Source organism: Nicotiana sylvestris, chromosome 3, assembly GCF_000393655.2.
Source record: "Nicotiana sylvestris chromosome 3, ASM39365v2, whole genome shotgun sequence".
In the NCBI taxonomy this organism is placed as follows: domain Eukaryota; kingdom Viridiplantae; phylum Streptophyta; class Magnoliopsida; order Solanales; family Solanaceae; genus Nicotiana; species Nicotiana sylvestris.
Genome location: NC_091059.1, coordinates 76,464,903 through 76,484,149, shown reverse-complemented (window position 1 = coordinate 76,484,149; position 19,247 = coordinate 76,464,903).

Sequence of the window (19,247 nt, the reverse complement as noted above, 5' to 3'; positions counted from 1 at the left end):
TTAAAAAATTCATTTCTCGGGCCTGGGACCTCGGAATTCGATTCCGGGCATACGCCCAAGTCCCATATTTTCCTACGGACTCTCCGGGACTGTCAAATCACGTGTCCGGGTCCGTTTACCCAAAATGTTGACAAAAGTCAACTTAAATTCATTTTAAAGGCAAAAATTCATCTTTTTCACAAATTTTCACATAATGGCTTTTTGGCTATGCGCTCGGACTGCGCACACAAATCAAGGTGATACTAAAAGAGGTTTTAAAGCCTCATAACACAAAATATATTTCTAAAACAAGTGATTACCTTTTGGGTCATCACATTCTCCACCTCTAAAACAATCGTTCGTCCTCGAACGGACATAAAAAGGAAGTACCTGAGTCGGGGAAAATATGGGAAAAACGGATCCGCATATCGGACTCGGACTCCCAGGTCGATGCCTCAGCAGGCTGACCTCTCCACTGAACACGAACAAAAGGAAAACTCTTCGATCTCAACTGATGAACCTGCCGGTCTAGAATAGCTACCGGCTCCTCCTCATAAGACAAGTCCTTGCCCAACCGAATAGTGCTGAAATCTAACACGTGGGATGGATCGCCGTGATACTTCTGAAGCATGGACACATGAAACACTGGATGCATGGCTAATAAGCTCGGCGGCAATGCAAGTCTGTCAGCCACCTCTCCCACTCTCCCACTCTATCAAGAATCTCAAATGGGCCAATGAACCTAATGCTAAGCTTGCCCTTCTTCCCAAATCTCATCATGCCCTTCATGGGCGACACTCGAAGCAATACCCGCTCACCGGCCATGAATGTTAAATCACGAACATTGCAGTCGGCATAACCCTTTTGCCTAGACTGAGTTGTATGAAGCCTATCCTGAATAATCCTGACCTTGTCCAAGGCGTCCTGCACTAGATCCGTACCCAACAACCGAGCCTCTCCCGTCTCAAACCATCCAACTGGCGACCGATACCGCCTACCATATAAAGCCTCATGAGGAGCCATCTGGATACTCGACTGGTAGCTGTTGTTGTAGGCAAACTTTTTTAAAGGCAAAAACTGATCCCACGAGCCTCCAAAGTCAATGACACAATGTCACGACCCAAACCGATGGGCCGCGACGGGCACACGGTACCTTACTCAACCGAGTACCAACGTAGCATATCTTTCTTATTACATTATCATATACACATCACATACGGGCCTAATAGGGCAACATAATGTTTTATAAACTCAAAACATAGGCCGACAAGGCCATACAATCTTTCACATACACGACATATGTCTATAAGCCTCTAAGAATACATAAATATCATAATGGTCGGGATAGAGTCCCGCCATACCAAACAATATACGTCTAAATCATACTAACCAAACAAGCAACTCCGAAGCAAATGGAGCGCACCAACATCTTCCGCTGAGCTGATAGCCTACTTGGAGGGCTCTCGACTTGTCTATCGGGACCTGCGGGCATGAAACGCAGCGTCCCCAGGCAAAAGGGACGTCAGTACAAATAATGTACCGAGTATGTAACGCATATAAAAAAGTATATAAGAGACATGGAAGAAATATAGAGTACATGACTCATCCTGTAAGTCTGAATAACTTTGTAAATCATAAATTACTTTTAGCATCATGCATATGTGTATGAATGTCATGTCGTGCATAGGTACATGTTTCATAACATCATCAGCCTCTGAGGGCATCCCATCATATCATATCGGCCACTGTGGGCAAAGTCATAATCGTATACCAGCTGATCAGGTGGTGGTGCGTATATAACGCCATAACCATTCCCATATCCCATATACATATATATACATACATATATACGCGTATATAACGCCGTTTGAATACATACATACATATGCGTATATAACGCCATTTGAATACATACCCATATATGCGTATATAATGCCGTTTGAATCATATTTTAGCCACTGTGGGCAATATCATCATCATATACCAGCTGATCAGGTGGTGGTGCGTATATAACGCCATAACCTTTTCCCATATCCCGTATACATATATTTACATATATATGCATATATAACGCCATCTGGTCATGGGTCAATGCACATGAATGCAATGCATAAAACGTACGTCAATAAAATCATTCGGAATGTCATAAGACCATCTTGACTCTGAGTAATATCATAAAGTAAACTCTTTTCAACTTTCGTATTTTTCTGAGACCCATGAACAGATGATAAGATATTATAACATATGAAAGTTCAAGAACACAAATGTCTCTAATACTTCTATGAATAGAGTCATTCATGGAATTTGTGCATTTGCACATTCCGTTCATATCGTATGGATCATGCCAAAAGAAAGAAGGAATAGCCTTAACATACCTGTTTCGGCGAAATTTACATTTGAATTCCTTGAAATCTTGGGATGATTTTTTTTTCTACTCCAACGTTTTGTGTATTGAAAATAGAAATGGAATTAAATCTTAATGGTTGAACTTTGAGATTTCAATTGAAATCTTGGCAAGAATTTCGACAAAATTGCTTCATAATGAAGCTTGTGTTTGAAGTGGAGCGTTTATGCTTTTCAACGTCAAAGGAAGATTTTGATTTTAAATCTTTTACAAAGATATGTTGCCAAGTCTTTTTGAATTCATGTTGCTAAAGTTTGGGACCTTGCTAACATTTTTGAACCTTTTGTTGTCTGATTCAAAGGCATAATTTTATGTTTTTTAGAAGACTTTTACTAGGTGTGGGGTGGGCCTTATATGTGGATTAGTTGGCCAAAGTATTTTCCAAGGTTTGCCACATTTCACATAAATTCAAGAGTCACATTATACAAAGCCTTGGGCTGCCACGTTACTCTTACCCCATATTTATCCAATTGGCTCTTTAATTAATTGGATAATATCTCATTACCCAATAATTAACCAATTACCCGCATAATTAAGAATTACCTCAAATTACTTAAAATACTACTCATTTTTTTACATAACATATACACCTTACTATCATGGCCATGTGGTACCTTGTATGGTACTAGTCCATAAATATCGGGTATTAACGGTCGGCCCGTATTTTATCTCAACATGCCAAACTTGGACGAAAATTCATTTTCTTTGACTTGCTTCCCCTCTCACCTTCACGAATTTACTCATCACTTGTATGAAATAGCATAATCCTTATATTCTCCAAATAATCTTTTCCTTGGACTGATGTCAATTACCTTATGATAAATTCAACGTAAAATACTGTAAGGTGCAACACTGTCGTAATTTAATACTGCAGGACGTCACATCATCGTAATATATTACTGCAGAGGGTAACATTGTCATAATATAATACTGCAGGACGTAATATTGACGTAATATTGCGGGGTTTTACATCATTCCCCCCTTTGGAACATTCGTCCTCGAATGTTGACTGATGCTCTCATTATTTTCGTAACTTATAGCTCTTTTGAATACATTAATACTCTTCTTGTCATTCAAGCAGTTGATCTATGAATAAATCCAAAGTCTAGGGTATTCCCCTCTTTAGTCTCTTTGCTCATATCATGACCTGTGGTCGAAATCTTCCTAATCTTGCAACTTTTGTTACCTTTTGTCATGCGGCCTGTATGACCCTGGCTTTGTAGGTGCACTTATGCAATTCATCTTTTCTTTTTCCTTATACCTTTTAGTCAATTTGTAGGCCTTACTTTGTATATACAAGGCTTAATAGGATGCCTATCTAGGCCTCTATAGGTATATTTAAGTCCTTTGCTCGATACTTTGTTGGATTCACGAATATTGCTATATCTCAGCGCATAGGTCCGTTTAACCATCCGTATGAATTTATTGCCATAACTCTTACTTTAATTTATCGTTGCTGAGGTCTGCTACCAAGTCCCAGCTCACTCTCATTGCTCATTCTATATGTATAAATTTAAGTCCTTTAATGCTTCCTCATTACTGTTTATCTTTAGAATGACGGCCTAATCTTATCTCATACTTCGTAACTTTAGTTCATCCATTATTGATTCACCTCAATATTGATCTATAATATATTAATGATAACCATACCTCATAGCATCCCAATGCGATTCACCTTGCGTGGGTCTTTAATCCTGTCCAATTCATAAGATCTGTTTCTTTTCTTCGTTGAATCATTACTCAATCGAAGGCCCAAACGTCGTCTTTTATCTATCACTATTACACCCTCATTCTATTACCAGGGTGGCATTCTAAATGCTATCAGTCTTAGACTCATTTGAGTTCATTCAGGCTATAGTGAGCTTTGTCTAATTTAGAGAAACCATCTACTCTTCTTGTTTTCATGGGCTTAATCCTTAGGACTTATCCATTTTGTTAATTTCCCATTCGCATATTCTTATCCTTGCTCCTGTCTTCTAGAACCTTGCGCTTCACCATACAATAACTTGTGACCTACACGTCTCTATTTATATTACTTGCAACCTTTCAACTTGCTTGCATCATAAATTTCCTTTTGTCATTTGGAACATCAAGCGAGACATCACATTGTTTCTAACTCTTCTTTACTCTCTTGGTCAAGCTTTTCGATACCTAGACCATAGGTTGGAAGGTATGCTACTGATGATGCCACTATTATCCCTAGATAATGAATCCCCGCACTTCTAGCCTTCTATCTGAAGTATGGACTATTCACATGTTCTGCATTGAGTATCTCGTACGCTTTTCACATTTACCTTTCTTACCTTAAAATCTCGTATTATATCTTCTATCTCTTTCATGACCTCCCTTCCACATAGGTATAATTCACGTCCATAACTTGAAGCTCTATTATAATTCTTACACCTCTGGTGCATACACAATTCGGTGGGAGCTTCGTACTGACTACTTATGAGGCTGGTACTCTTCAGTTGGCTTCATCATAGAGCTATTGTAAAATATGGCTACTGTACTATCTTCCTTATACCTCTGCTACTTAAGAGTGATCCCGAAGTCTATAATTCTCTTGGTCCCTCTTGTTTTGCTTAGTCGATGTAACTCTTTAGTCTCCTCTTCTTTCTGATCAGCCTCTATGTAGGCTTAAGATATCTTCCGACATGCGGCTCCTGGTATTAGTTATTATATTAGCCTTTCATAGGCGCTGAGGGATATTCATGATAAAATTCTTTAATAATTCAATCCTTCATCTATGACCTGGGCTCAATTCTTTCTTTTAACGTATACCAGAATCTTCTACGGTTGTATATGATGAATGTATAAAAATCAGAACCCTTAAGTGAGTTCGTAACATAACCCACTCTGGATCATTGATCGAATAATTTCTTTCTTTCCATTATAGCTTTCTTTCAGCGCAAGCTATTACTTTTCCTGGTCCTTCTACCCCCTTGTTGCGTCCATACTTAGCTCATCTTAGTGCCTATAGATCCCAGAGTTTTCGTGCAACTCTTATGTTCTCGAATATTACATTTAACTTTTCTTTCTGTTCATTAGTCATGTAGATGCCACTTTCCCTTGGAGTGCTTATAATGTTGTTGCGAGATTGTTGTTACATGACCATTTTCTCTTTAGGTCATTGTGCATAGGTTGAATCCTTCTTTTTTCTTTCCTCAGCTAGTCTTTCGTTGTAGTACTTAGGGAGAACCCTTGACTCTCGTAAAGTTGTGGGCTTATTACAGACCTTTTTGATGTCCTTACTTGCCTGTAATCATCCGTAGTTGCTTACTTTCATGCCCTTGTACTTGTATGGTTGCTTCTGAACTGATATTTTGACTGCCTTCCCTGTGGCACTTTCTTTTATCCCTGTAATACTTATACGGTACCTTTAACTACCCCGACTCTTGTTTGAATATATCTCAAGTATTATAATGATATTTTCCGAGGCTGAATTCTCCATGTTGGGTTTTACTATGTTTATCTTACACGATCTGATGACTCGTCTGTAACCTCTTGTTTAGCCATAACTGAGATCTTCTTGATCAATTACTAACTACTTGTTGGCCCATTCTCATATCAATATTCCTCGTAATCTTTCTTGGGTTATTTACTTTGTTTTAACTTACGTCTCGTACTGGCTCCTTATTTATTAATAACAACTCAGGCAAGAACATTTACTTCCTTTTCTTAACGTCGTGCTTGCACAATATTCTTGAATCGTAGCGTATGTGTAAGATTTGGATAAGTGCTATCTCCTTCCTCTTTCATTTATCGCATTCTTCCTTTACCATTCCATAGTCACAAGAACCACTTAATTCTGACTTAATGCCACATTACTCCATATTCCCCCCTTTTGGGGAGTACTAAAAAGTGGAGCTACGATGACCTACCTATAGGTATATTAACTTTTCATCTTTTTCATCCTTTCACATCATCGATGACCCTTACTCGCCTTGCGGTAATCCTTTCGTACCAAGGATAGCAAAATTCCTTACTCACCAGGGTGAAACTTTAGTATAAATGGCACATATAGTCCCTTAAGTTGAGCGTTGCTCACATTGCTTGCTTTAGGGAAGCGTCTCCCTGAATGACCATTCTCTAAATTCATCATGAATCCTCTTATGTGGTCCATTCTATTACTGCCGGAACGAAATCTGAAATTTCCATGATGCCGAGTATTTTCCAATCATTCAGTCCCTAATTTATATTTGGTTTATCTTGTTCACCAATCCATACTAGTTCTATTACTCTGGGGTCTAACTTTTCCTTTTGGTAGTCGCATTGGAGTCACGAACTTATTTCTCAAAATGAAGATATAACCTTATGGCCTATATATTTTTGTTGTCTTAAGGGCCATCACCTTTCGTCTCTTCCTTCATTTGACTATAGGTTCTATAACGCTCTACCGTTTTCTCCATGTATCACACTTTATTCGTAATGCTTCCTTATTTCTCTTCTCATTACTCTGCTAATATTTCTGTATATCCCTTTTCTTGTGAAAACTTCAATACGACATTCTTTCGCTTTTAGCTTTCCTTTGCTCTATCTAGTGGCTCTTCAAGTTGCTTAATGTTCTCGCTTTACTAGGGACGCAAGCCATACTAAGGTAATATTTATCCCTTCAAGGCTTATAGTGCATGTCTTTGTAGTACTCATATCTGGCTGCACTATTTTAGAGTGCACCATCTGGGTGTCTCATAAAGAGATCTATTAGCACATTTGCACTATCCTTCGGAAATGTCAACTGGCGCAATCAATTCATCCATCATATCTTCTTATACTACTTTTGTTAATCCCCTATAGGGCATATCTGGAAGGGGTGCGTTCAATTGTATATACCTCTGTTACTATTGAATATAACTCAAAAAACTTATGTTCCTCTGCCTCAATTATAACCGCTGTTAACCTTCATTAACTGGGTACTTCGTACCCTTTTTCACCTTGCTCCTTTTACTTGCTGAAACTTGTACTTATCTTCTTAATCTCTCATTATCCTTCACCATAAAGATGGATAGGCATTCTTACCTTACGACTTCTTATCAGGAAGCTTACACCTTTCAGTACACCTACGATCTGCTAAAGACCTCATATTTACTTATCGTAGGCATCATACAAAAATCCAATTCCTCTTACTCAGCTCTTCCACAACTATCTCTCTTTCCAACCTTCTTTCCGGATGTAGGCATCGTGTTATTATGAATAACATAGAATTTTGGAACTTGAATTCTTATAAGTGAGCTTTACCACACGATCTAGAGTAAGAAGAAAGAGTGTCAATCCTAAATGCCCTGTATCCTCCTGCTTATAAGTGTGGTGCACGACACACCCATAAACAAGACTCTACTAGACACGGCTTGTAGACTCCCTAGGACAGAACTGCTCTGATACCACTTTTGTCACGACCCAAACCGATGGGCCGCGACGGGCACACGGTACCTTACTCAACCGAGTACCAACGTAGCATATCTTTCTTATTACATTATCATATACACATCACATATGGGCCTAATAGGTCAACATGATCTTTTATAAACTCAAAACATAGGCCGACAAGGCCGTACAATCTTTCACATACACGACATATGTCTACAAACCTCTAAGAATACATAAATATCATAATGGTCGGGATAGAGTCTCGTCATACCAAACAATACACGTCTAAATCATACTAACCAAACAAGCAACTCCGAAACAAATGGAGCGCACCAACCTCTTCCGCTGAGCTGATAGCCTACTTGGAGGGCTCTCGACCTGTCTATTGGGACCTGCGGGCATGAAACGCAACGTCCCCAGGCAAAAGGGACGTCATTACTAATAATGTACCGAGTATGTAAGGCATATAAAAAAGTACATAAGAGACATGGAAGAAATATAGAGTACATGACTCATCCTGTAAGTCTGAATAACTTTGTAAATCATAAATTACTTTTAGCATCATGCATATGTGTATGAATGTCATGTCGTGCATAGGTACATGTTTCATAAAATCATCAGCCTCTGAGGGCATCCCATCATATCATATCGGCCACTGTGGGCGAAGTCATAATCGTATACCAGCTGATCAGGTGGTGGTGCGTATATAACGCCATAACCATTCCCATATCCCATATACATATATATACATACATATATACGCGTATATAACGCCGTTTGAATGCATACATACATATGCGTATATAACACCATTTGAATACATACCCATATATGCGTATATAACGCTGTTTGAATCATATTTCAGCCACTGTGGGCAACATCATCATCATATACCAACTGATCAGGTGGTGGTGCGTATATAATGCCATAACCTTTTCCCATATCCTGTATACATATATTTACATATATACGTGTATATAACACCATCTGGTCATGGGTCAATACACATGAATGCAATGCATAAAAAGTACGTCAATAAAATCATTCGGAATGTCATAAGACAATCTTGACTCTGAGTAATATCATAAAGTAAACTCTTTTCAACTTTCGTATTTTTCTGAGACCCATGAACAGATGATAAGATATTATAACACATGAAAATTCAAGAACACAGATGTCTCTAATACTTCTATGAATAGAGTCATTCATGGAATTTGTGTATTTGCACGTTCCGTTCATATCGTATGGATCATGCCAAAAGAAAGAAGGAATAGTCTTAACATACCTATTTCGGCAAAATTTACATTTGAATTCCTTGAAATCTTGGGATGATTTTTTTTCCTGCTCCTAACGTTTTGTGTATTGAAGATAGAAATGGAATTAAATCTTAATGGTTGAACTTTGATATTTCAATTGAAATCTTGGCAAGAATTTAGACAAAATTGCTTCATAATGAAGCTTGTGTTTGAAGTGGAGCATTTCTGCTTTTCAACGTCAAAGGAAGATTTTGATTTTAAATCTTTTACAAAGATATGTTGCCAAGTCTTTTTGAATTCATGTTGCTAAAGTTTGGGACCTTGCTAACGTTTTTGAACCTTTTGCTGTCTGATTCAAAGGCATAATTTTATGTTTTTTTAGAAGACTTTTACTAGGTGTGGGGTGGGCCTTATATGTGGCTTAGTTGGCCAAAGTATTTTCCAAGGTTTGCCACATTTCACATAAATTCAAGAGTCACATTATACAAAGCCTTGGGCTGCCACGTTACTCTTACCTCATATTTATCCAATTGGCTCTTTAATTAATTGGATAATATCCCATTACCCAATAATTAACCAATTATCCGCATAATTAAGAATTACCTCAAATTACTTAAAATACTACTCATTTTTTTACATAACATATACACCTTACTATTATGGCCATGTGGTACCTTGTATGGTACTAGTCCATAAATATCGGGTATTAACGGTCGGCCCGTATTTTATCTCAACATGCCAAACTTGAACGAAAATTCATTTTCTTTGACTTGCTTCCCCTCTCACCTTCACGAATTTACTCATCACTTGTATGAAATAGCATAATCCTTATATTCTCCAAATAATCTTTTTCTTGAACTGATGTCAATTACCTTATGACAAATTCAACGTAAAATACTGTAAGGTGCAACACTGTCGCAACTTAATACTGCAGGACGTACCATCATCGTAATATATTACTGCAGAGGGTAACATTGTCGTAATATAATACTACAGGACGTAATATTGACGTAATATTGCGGGGTTTTACACACAAGCTCGGAGCATATCATCCAAAATCTAAATGGTCCGCTCGGACTGGCCGTCTGTCTGAGGATAAAATGATGTGCTCAACTCAACCCATGTGCCCAACTCTCGCTGAACTGCTCTCCAGAAATGTGAGGTAAACTGCGTACCTCGATCCGAAATGATAGACACGGACACACCATAAAGACGAACAATCTCCCGGATATAGATCTCAGCTAACTTCTCAGAAGAATAGGAGACTGCCACAGGAATGAAATGTGCTGACGTGGTCAGCCTATCAACAGTAACCCATACTGCATCGAACTTCCTCTGAGTTCGTGGGAGTCCAACAATCAAGTCCATAGTGATACGCTCCTACTTCCACTCAGGAATCTCAATCTTCTAGAACAAACCACCGGGCTTCTGATGCTCGTACTTAACCTGCTGACAGTTCAAACACCGAGCCACATATGCAACAATGTCCTTTTTCATTCTCCGCCACCAATAATGCTGCCGTAAATCCTGATACATCTTAGCGGCCCCCGGATGAATAGAGTACCGGGAACTATGGGCCTCCTCTAAAATCAACTCTCGAAGCCTATCCACAATTGGCACACAAACTCGACCTTGCAGCCTCAAAACTCCATCATCTCATAAGATAACCTGCTTGGCACCTCCGTGTTGCACCGTGTCTCTAAGGACACACAAATAAGGATCATCATACTGCCGATCTCGAATACGCTCCAATAAAGAAGAACGGGTGACTGTGCAAGCTAACACACGGTTGGGCTCAGAGACATCCAACCTCACCAACTGATTGGCCAAAGTCTAAACATCCAAAGCAAACGGTCTCTCACCGATCGGAATATAAGCAATACTACCCATACTGGCTGACTTCCTACTCAAAGCATCGGCCACCACATTGGCCTTTCCTGGATGATACAAGATGGTGATATCATAGTCTTTCAACAGCTCCAACCACCTTCTCTGCCTAAAATTTAGCTCTTTCTGCTTGAACAAGTACTGTAAACTCTTGTAATCCGTGAACACCTTACATGCCACGCCATATAGATAATGCCTCCAAATCTTCAACGTGTGAACAATGGCTGCTAACTCCAAATCATGAACCGGATAGTTCTTCTCATGAATCTTCAACTGCCGCGAAGAATAGGCAATGACCTTGCCATCCTGCATCAACACCGCACCAAGTCCAATACGAGATGCATCACAATAAACGGTATATGGCCCTAAACCTATGGGCAAAACCAACACTGGTGCCATAGTCAAAGCTGTCTTGAGCTTCTGAAAGCTCACCTCACACTTGTCCGACCACCTGAACTGGGCACCCTTCTGGGTCAACCTGGTCATCGGGGCTGCAATAGACGAAAACCCCTCCACAAACCAACGATTAGGGGTGTTCATGGTTCGGTTTGGATTGGTTTTTTCCTAAAAAGAAACCAAACCAAGTAAGACGGTTTTTCAAATATTAGAACCAAACCAAACCAATTATGTCAGTTTTTTCTCGATTCGGTTTATGTCGGTTTTTCGATTTTTTTTGGTTATTTGTCGGTTTTTTCTTAAATATAAGACATACACTACCAAACACACATTTTGGAGATCACATTTTCAACGTAACACTATCAAATCAATTGACCTTAGAGAAATCTATTATTTACCAAGATATATTGATGACAATTGAATCAAACAGTGATGAATAATTTAAGGACTCAATTAAAAATATATATTTTTAACATGAAATAGATTTTTACACTTAACAAAATAGAACTACCAATTAAACTAGAATGTAAAGGTAAAGAACTGTACTAAAAAGCAAACGATTAATATTTACTATAAAAATTTTAAAACTTTGTATTGTGTGTGTGTGTGTGTATATATATATATATATATATATATATATATATATATATATATATATATATATATATATATATATATAGGTGTAATAATAAATTTAAAATAGCTACTCCTATATTCGATTTGGTTCAGAATTTTTTTTAATTAAAACCAAACACAAACCAAATTTGATCGGTTTTTAAATTTCAAAACCAAAACTAATCCAAACCAAAAAGTATCGGTTTTTTGGTCGGGTTGGTTTGGTTTTCGGTTTGGTTCAGGTTTATGGTTTTTATGAACACCCCTACCGACGATAGTAGCCTACTAAACCCAAGAAACTCCGGATCTCTGTAGCTGATGCGGGTCTAGGCCAGTTCTTGACTGCCTCTATCTTCTTCGGATCAACCTGAATACCCTCTGCTGATACAACATGACCCAAGAATGCAACTGAACTCAACCAGAACTAACACTTCGAAAACTTGGCATACAACTGACTATCCCTCAAAGTCTGAAGAACCACTCTAAGATGTTTCTCGTGCTCCTCCCGGCTGCGGGAATATATCAAAATATCATCAATGAAGACTATCACGAACAAATCCAAGTAAGGCCTGAACACTCTATTCATCAAATCCATAAAAGCTGCTGGCCATTTGTCAACCCGAATGACATCACCAAGATGAACAAGTACCATTTGTCAATCCAAGTACCGAGTGCGGAAAGCTGTCTTAGGGCATCAGATGCCCTAATGCTCAACTGACGGTAGCCAGATCTCAAGTCAATCTTCTAAAATACCTTGGCACCCTGAAGCTGATCAAACAAATCATCAATCCTCGGCAATGGATACTTATTCTTGATTGTAACCTTGTTCAATTGTCGGTAGTCTATGCACATTCTCATCGATCCATCCTTCTTCTTAACAAACAACACCAGCGCACCCCATAGCGAAATACTGGTCTAATAAAACCTTTTTCAAGCAAGTCTTGCAACTGCTCCTTCAACCCTTTTAACTCAGGTTGGGCCATATGATACGGCAGAATAGAAATGGGCTGAGTGCCCAGAGCCAAATCAATGCAGAAGTCAATATCCCTGTCGGGTGGCATACCCGGCAGGTTTAAAGGAAATACCTCAGGGAACTCACGAACATCGGGCATAGAGTCAATAGAAGGAACCTCGAACTAGAATCACGAACATATGCCAAATAGGCCAAACACCCCTTTTCGACCATACGCCGAGCCTTCACATAAGTGATAACACTACGGGTAGAATGACCAGGAGTCCCTCTCCACTCTAAACGGGGTAAACCCGGCAAGGCTAAGGTCACAATCTTATCATGACAGTCCAAGATAGTGTGGCAATATGATAACCAGTCCATCCCCAATATGACACCAAAATCAACCATGTCCAGAAATAACAAATCTACACGAGTCTCAAGACCCCCAATCACAACTATACACGAACGATGAACTCGATCTACCACAATAGAATCACCCACTAATGTAGGCACATATACAGGGGCACTCAAGGAATTACTAGGCATGACTAGATATGGTGCAAAATAAGATGACACATAGGAATATGTAGACCTTGGATCAAATAGGACTGAAGCATCTCTACTATAAACCAGAATAGTACCTGTGATAACTGCATCGGAAGCCTCAGCCTCAGGCCTGGCTGGAAGAGCATAACATCGGGGATGGGGCCCACCACCCTGAACTACATCTCTAGGACGGCCTGCTGCTGGCTGGCCTCCACCTCTAGCTGCCTGACCTCCACCTCTAATACCTCTACCTCTACCTCTAGCACCTCTACCCCCACCCCTAGCTGGCAGAGCGGGCGGTGGAACACCTGGTGCCTGATCCATAGCACAGGAACCCTGCTACTGCGACTGAATACCCACCAATCTCGGACAAGCCCTCTGGATATGACCATACTCACTACACTCAAAGCATCCACCTAAGGGTTGCGGCTGAGGAAACTGAGACTAACCCTGGTGACCTGAATGACCACCCCAAAAACTCTAGAACGGCGGTGCACTGATAGGAGCTGGTGGTGCACTGTAGGGCTGCTGATCAAAATACTGCATATAAGAACCACGACCACCTGAAGCGGCGTGAGAAACCTGAAGTGCTGACTGAAAAGGCCTAGGAGGGTACCCCTACCATACGAATCCCTGCCTCTAGACGAGGCACCACTAAATTTTCCTGAATGATGAGGCCTCTTGTCAGACCCCTGACCACACCCCTGTGACAGAACCATCTCAACTCTCCTGGCTACATTAGCCGCCTTCTGAAAAGAAATCTCACTCCCTGTCTCCTTAGCCATATGAAGTCGAATCGGCTAAATATGTCCCTCAATGAAGCTCCTCACCCTCTATCTCTCGATGGGAAGTATGATAAGAGCATGATGGGTCAAGTCGATGAATCTGGAATCATACTGAGTAACGGTCATAGAACCCTGCTGGAGACGCTCAAACTGCCTCCGATGGATCTCTCTCTGAGTGATAGGGAGAAACTTCTCAAGAAATAGCTGAGTAAACTACTCCCAAGTCAAAGCTGGTGATTCGGCTGGTCTAGCCAAACAATAATCTCTCCACCAAGTCTTGGCGGATCCAGACAAGCGAAAGTAGCAAAGTCGACCCCATTGGTCTCCACTATCCCCATGTTCCTGAGAACCTCATGACAACTGTCTAGATAATCTTGGGGATCCTCAGAAGATGCACCGCTGAAAGTAGTAGTGAAGAGCTTGGTGAACCTGTCTAATCTCCACAAAGCATCGGCAAACATAGTTGCTCCCTTACCGGTCTGAGCTACTACACCCGGTTGAACTACTCCAACTGGTTGAGCTACTGGAGTCTGAAACTAAGGAGCCATCTCCTCCGAAGTGCGAGTAGCAAGAGTCTGGGCTCCTCCTCCAGCCTGAGAGACGGCTGGTGCTATAGGCGGGTGACACTCTCCATAAGGCCCACTAGACGGACCAGAGCATCCTGGAGTACTGGGGTAGCAATAAACCCCTCTAGGAGATGAGCTGGGCCCACCAGAACTGTCTGGGCCGGAACCTCATCATCGAAGTCAACCTGAGGCTCCGCCGCTGGTGCTGCTGCTTTGGGCTTAGCTCTGCCCCTATCTCGGCCTCTAGCACGGCCTCGGCCTCGCCCTCTTCCCCTCGTGGGAGTTGCCGCTGGGGGCTCGGGCTGCTGATCGGTGGATGAGGAAGCACGTGTTCTCGCCATGTGCGAAAGAACATAGTAGAAATTCAATTAGCATTGGGTAACCAAACCGCATGACAGGAAACAATAAATGCGAAGTTTTTTCTAACTTTGTAGCCTCTGGGGTAAATACAGACGTCTCCATACCGATCCCTCAGACTCTACTAAGATTTTCCATGAATTGTGAGACCTATGTAATCTAGAGCTCTAATACCAACTTATCACGACCCGGATTTCCCACCCTCGGGAGACGTGATGATGCCTACTCGTGAAAGCTAGGCAAGCTGAGTTTTATAGATTCACTAACTCTTTTATTTAGCCCTTTTTAACAGTTTAAAACAACATACGATCAACAGTGAAGTATTAATAATAAATAAAGACATGCGGAAGACGTAATCTGATAACTTATCAAAAATAAGTACGACAATACCAAGTACATCTCTACCGGAACCGGTGTCACAATATCACGGACTGTCTACGAATATTACAAACAATTGTCTGGAAAGAAAGATACAATCTGTCTCTGAAGTAAATGAAAACAGAATATAAAGATAAAGGAGAACGTCGGGGCCTGTGGATGCCTGCAGGACTACCTAGGAATCTCCGACTGGACTGAAGGCAGCCACCCAAAGCAACGGTCCAAAAACTGCCACTCCAGGATCTACACACAGTGCAGAGTGTAGTATCGGCACAACCGACCCAATGTGCTGGTAAGTGCCTGGCCTAACTCCGGCAAAGTACTGACGAGGCTAGGAAGGGACTACCAAATAAACCTGTACAGTTATATCATATACAGCGGAAAATAAAATAGAAATAGACAATTAAAGATAGGAGGGGGACATGCTGCGGGAAATATCATTTACCAACAGTAATTTAAGAGAAAAGCATAAAGAACAATTTAAAATTTACAACAAAAGAATAAGGAAATCGTAACCAATCAATAAACACTTTTATTGTCTATTGTTGCTGCGCGCAACCCGATCCAAATTATAAAAAAACTATTGCGGCGTGCAACCCGATCCATATCATTTATCACTGTTGCGGCATGCAACCCGATCCAATTATATTATTGTTGCGGCGTACAACCCGATCCAAATATATAGTTCAACACCAAACACAAAGAGAGTCCCGGAAAGGGAACAATAAAGAAACAACACTATCCCGGCAAGGGAATCGACAGTATAAGTAAATACGTCCCGACAAGGGAAAATCAGCTATAACCAAACTTGTTCTAACATCTAACTTCACAAAAGAAACCTTAACTAGCACCAATACTCAACCATAAGCAATTCCCACGAGAACAATCATAATCCTTGCTCAACACAAAGAATCAATAACTTAGGCATTCGTAATACTTATTAAGAATACAATAATTTTAATTTAAGACTCACAGTCATGCTTGACACCAATGTATAGATACTCGTCACTATGCCTATACATCGTACACAATAAGTAACACATAGCAAATAGGACACAACTCCTAATCCCTCAAGCTAAGGTTAGACCAAACACTTACCTCGAACTTCCATGGCCAACTCAAGCCTCAAACACCGATTTTCCTTTAGAATTTGCCTCTGAACAACTCGTATCTAGTCCAAATTAATTTAACAACATCAATAAATGCTAAAGAATTCATACCCAATGCTCAATTATAGGTTTTCTATCATTTTTCCCAAAAAGTCAAAAATTGACCCCGGGCCCGCTTGGTCAAAACTCGAGGTTCGGACCAAAATCCGATCATTCATTCACCCACGAGCCCAAATATGCAATTAGTTTCAAAATTCGACCCCAAAACGAGGTCTAAATCCCAATTAATCAAAAAACCTTAACTCTACCCAAATTCCTAATTTCTACCATAAAAACTCTAGCTTTTAGGAAGGAAATTGATGAAATGCAATGGGAAATCGAAAGAAAAAGGTTTAGAATCATTTACCACTATTTTGGGGAAGAAATTGCTCTTTGAAAAATGCCTCAATGCTCCCAAATTTCGAAAATATGAAGTAAATAGGTTCTGCCCATTTTTGCTTCTATTTTAAAATTACTGGGCAGGCCTTCATCGCGTTCGTGATGGGTCTGTCACGTTCGCGATGGGTCAGGCCCAATTAGCCATATTGTTAGCGATCACAGGCTCGCATTCGCGGAGCTTCAGCCCCCAGAGCCTTCACGTTTGCGGTCGGTTGGCCGCGTTCGCGTAGAGAAAAATCCATCTCCCCCTGCCCAGGCTCAAAGGCCTTCGCGTTCGCGATAGCAGGTCCGCGTTCGCGAAGGGAAACACCCCCAAAGCTTCGCGTTCGCGTCTTGTTTCTCGCGTTCGCGTAGAAGGAAAATTCCTTCAGCCTGACTTACCCTTCGCGTTCGCGAGAGTCCTTCCGCGAATGCGAAGAACAACACACCAGAACACCAGAAACTGAAAACCTGCAACTTTTTCTAAGTTTAAAACCTTTCGAAACCTATCCGAAACTCACCCGAGCCCTCGGGGCTCCAAACCAAACATGCATACTAACTCAAAAATATCATATGAGCTTATCCGTGCGATCAAATCGCCAAAATAACATCTTTAACAACGGATTTAGCATAGAAATCTAAGAAAACCCTCAAAACTTTCAAAGTATCATGTTTTACAACTACGGGTCCGAATCACATCAAACGACTTACGTTTCTTACCAAATTTCACAGGCTCGACTTAAACCACATAGTAAGACCTTACCAGGCTCCGAAACCAAAATATGAGCCCGATACCATCAAATTTTAAACATGTTTCATTTCCAAAAACTCATAAATATTCCAGAAAATAATTTTCTTTTAAAAATTCATTTCTCGGGCTTGGGACCTCGGAATTCGATTCCGGGCATACGCCCAAGTCCCATATTTTTCTACGGACCCTCCGGAACCGTCAATCACGGGTCCGGGTCCGTTTACCCAAATTGTGGACCATAAATTCATTTTAAAGGCAAAAATTCATCTTTTTCACAGATTTTTACATAATGGCTTTCCGGGTACGTGCACGGACTGCGCATGCAAATGGAGGTGATGCTGAAAGAAGTTTTTAAAGCCTCGGAACACAGAATTTATTTCTAAAACAAGTGATGACTTTTTGGGTCATCACAATAGCTCAGATATTTAACATGGTCAATGTCAAATATCAAAATGGAGTAAAAACAATTCACTAGCTAAAGAATATATTATATTTATCGATAGCCAACTAAAATGAGTTTTGAATTAAGAACAATATTTTCAATTACATTATTATAAAAATAATTATTATTGAAAAATAATGTTTTAGAAACTGAAATTTTAAGAAAGAAATATTTTTTAAGAGATATCAACACACCAAATAAGAGTTCGAGTAATAGAAAAACAGTTAAGTCTTATCTAAAGAGTCATTCATTGTCTCAACATTTGATTATTTTGCCATAAATATGAGTTATTATTTTGCTTCCTGACTATTTTTAGGATTCAATGACACTGGTAAGAATGATATCAAAAAAGAAAAATAGAAGAAATTGTTAATTTTTTTCATATAGTTAATATCCAATGATTATCTATATTTACTGAGAAAGTGTAAATATTAAAATTATTTACCTACAATCCAAATAACTTAAATATTTGATATGATTAGTGTCCGCGCATCCGCACAGGTACTAATACTAGTAGTTATATAATATGCACTGTCCTGTAACTGTACTTGAATTGCACATGTATCAAAACTTGCAGGAATCTTCTTCAAATGTATTTTCAACTTGGGAGCAATGTCGTCATGGATATTTCATGTGTGCACTGGCCTCAAGTGTCCATCTGTTCTGCTCCTCTTGATTTGTTCGTTTAAACATATAAGGGAAATGTATCACGAAGAATAGGCCTTTTCTGCTCTTGGATATACTATAAATATGTCACGGGTTCAAGCCGTAGAAACAACTCTTGCAGAAATGCAGGATAAGGCTACGTACAATAGACCCTTGTGGTCAGGCCCTTCCCCGAACCCGCGTTGACTAAGGATTGTTGAATTGGTTACTCATTCAGCAGCGCTCCTGCCTGCCTAATCAATCGTACATTGTGGTCCAGAACATAACTGACCTTCTGTATATAGTAATACATTGATACCTATTTCCATATCTATGATCTCCCTATTTGCGGTTTCAAATGCTGAAAAACACTTTTTAAGTGTTGAAATTGATATAAT